Source organism: Gigantopelta aegis, chromosome 15 (assembly GCF_016097555.1).
Source record: "Gigantopelta aegis isolate Gae_Host chromosome 15, Gae_host_genome, whole genome shotgun sequence".
Classification (NCBI taxonomy): domain Eukaryota; kingdom Metazoa; phylum Mollusca; class Gastropoda; order Neomphalida; family Peltospiridae; genus Gigantopelta; species Gigantopelta aegis.
The window spans coordinates 14971228-14974534 of record NC_054713.1 but is presented as its reverse complement, the minus strand read 5'-3'; positions in this window follow the sequence as shown (position 1 = coordinate 14974534).

Below are 3307 nucleotides of genomic sequence, written 5' to 3'. Positions count from 1 at the left end.
TCTCTCTCCTTTTCTCCCTTTCTTCCCCCTCTCTCTTCCCCCCTCTCATCCTCTCTCTCTTCCCCCTCTCTCTCTGTCTGTATCTCTCTCTCTCTCTCTCTCTCTCTCTCTCTCTCTCTCTCTCTCTCTCTCTCTCTCTCTCTCTCTCTCTCTCTCTCTCTCTCTCTCTCCCTCTCCCTCTCCCTCTCCCTCTCCCTCTCCCTCTCCCTCTCCTCTCTAATGATTTCTGGAACATTATTAAGACTGACCATAGTAATTATTGTGAAGTGTTTTTGTGATAATAACACGTGAAACCACTGACTGCCATTTCTTGTATGAAACCAAACAGACTTGTGTAGATATTCTGTCCTCTTGGCTGAATCCAAGTCAGCATGAAAGCTGTGATCTTTTGTTATAGATTGTAAAGCGTTTAACGTTTGTTACGAAAACTCAGTCCAAACTACCAGTGGAAATGTTCTCTTCTTTAATTTAAACCAGCATTGTCCATTACATAAACAATAAGGGCCAAAATTACGAAGTGTGTTTTTCTTTAAACACATGCGTTTAGCATTGTACATTTATGTAGTAACACGCGTGTAAAGACATGAACAGGCTTTGTAATTTCGGCCCTAACTGTTTTGTTGTTTTTGCAACAGAGCTGGAGTATTGTTTATTTACATATATATATTTTTTTTTGTTATATTGCAATTATTTTTTTTACTTTTTAATCTAGTTTATAAATAAAGAATACACCCCAAACCCCCTCAGAAAAAAAACCCAAACCATTTTCCTGTATTCCAGAATTGTCTTTTACTGATGTTATTGATAAACAAGGTCCTCATTTTAAAACTTAAATTTGGTTTCTTTTAGATTAAAAGAAAATATGCTTATTCCAACTACATGTATTGTATCTTTAAATGAAACAGCAAAGGAAAAGGAAGAAAAGAAGAACCCCCCCCCCCCCCCCCACCCAATCACCAAAATTAAAACTTATTTTATAGATTAAGAAAAACAGAAATAGGAAAAAAATATGTTACTTATAGTCTGTCCTTCAGGGAACACCTTTTTTCATACAATGGAATTTACTACAAGTTATTTATTTCTGAGCTGATTGTTTTGTAGCTTGCACACAAAAATAGTGGGGGTTTTGTTATTTCCAAAACACTTTTACTTTTCATTTTACGTCAAATCAAACTGAAATTATTTTTAAAAACCCAAACAATGTTTATGTAGGCTGGGAAGGACTGTAATATTCAATTCAATATTTAATTTTTAAAAACAAATGACAATGGCAAACAAACAAGAAACTAAGACAATAAACCTAAATTAAAGACTAGAAAGATTTCCTATGGTAGTTTGGATTTGTGTAGGGTATGTATTTTAAGACTGTTAACCATAGTATATGAAATGTTTATTGTAGTTAATGCATGTCATATAATATATTGTTGTTACTCTATCCGTGACAATGTATATTGTAGTTAATGCATGTCATATAATATATTGTTGTTACTGTATCCGTGACAATATATATTGTAGTTAATGCATGTCATATAATATATTGTTGTTACTCTATCCGTGACAATGTATATTGTAGTTAATGCATGTCATATAATATATTGTTGTTACTCTATCCGTGACAGTGTTTGTTAGTCTGTTGAATTTTACCTCTTTAGACTTTAGTCATCTTTAAGGTATTATTATAGAAAGTTGGAAATCAGAAAAGGTATACGTTCTTCCTTTTCTTCTTCTTCTTTTGTGTTTTTTTTTTTTTTTTTTTTTCATTTATTATTTTTTTAAATATATTTTTTTAATTATTAAGATTACCGGGTAATACTATTTTTTTTTTTTTGACTCATGTTATAAAACTTTTGTATAGTGTGGTGCAAAAGTCTACCATAATAATTATTCTCTTAATTTGAGCCAGAATTTTAAATTGAAGGTTTTATGAACATGGATTTAATTTTAGTAAAGTTAAAAATCTTTCTCAGTTGTTGAATATTTTGGTAACTTTCTTATCAAATAATTTTGTCAAGTACAAGCAGTATGGTTGTATATTCTCTTGTTTTGATAATACATACTTATTTTATTAAAAAAATAAGCCCCGATGAATGATGAAAACTGTTCTACATAATTTTTCAATTATAATTCTATTAATTTAGCATTATCATCATAACAAAAACAAACATCACAAAATTTATATAAACATAAATCATACCACAAACTGGTATTTTGTATTATGTTTTGTTGCTTTTATTAGCAATAAATAATATTTGTGAACTTATAATTACCAACATATACATTTATAAAAATGACTAAACCACAAATTTATTAGTAAAAATTGGCCCACGAAGTATCAACTGTTATTTCATATATCTCACCAACTTTCGATGTTTCGTAGGAACAGTTTTTCCAAAACAACTGTATTTTAGCTGGCTAAAAAATACAAGGGTTGTCTTTGGGTGATTTTTTGTTTCGAATGATGAGATATACACATTGACAGAAATTACTACTAAATTCTGGTCTGTTATACTAATATACAAAACACCATAATTCATAGTTATATATTGCTGCTATTTTAAATTGAAGATTGTGACTATAATGGACACTTTTTGAAACTTGTAACAGATGATTTTGAAGTCCCCTAGGGTTGAACTTTGAGATTCAGCAATATAATCTTTGTCACACAGGGATATTTCTGATCAGATAATAACACTATATTCTAAACAACATTGTATAACAAAAATACAGGTCTCACCCGGGAAATGATTATACTGCTAAAATTTCATATTTTGTTTTTCAATGAATCTATAAACATTTTGAGAATATTTTATTTTTTAGTTTGTAAATATTTTCTTTTAAATCATTTTTGTGAGGCCTTAAATCCTTGTTCTATTAAACATTAGTTTGCCTTAATTTTACACACAAAAACATATACTAAGAGACATAAATAACGCAATGGGTATTTCACTGAATATTTTCTTAAGAAAAGTCATATCATATATATGAAACATATGGACAAAGTGACATATTGGTAACAATAATAAGTGAAAGAGGATTTTTTTTTAAATTGTGGGGGAAAAAATGGAATAAAATGCCTTTGAAGCTAAAATCATAACTTAGTGTTTATTGCAAAGCCAGTACAGCATTGCATATGAAAATCTTTATGCACATGCTTTGTCTGCACAACAGGTACCCCCAAACAGAAACCCCTAATACAAATACGTGTACTATAGTTACATTTATCCTATAACTTACCCATGATATCCATGTCATAAATTCATGTGATAATTTACTTTATTAACCTGGTTAATAATGGTATGCAAATTTG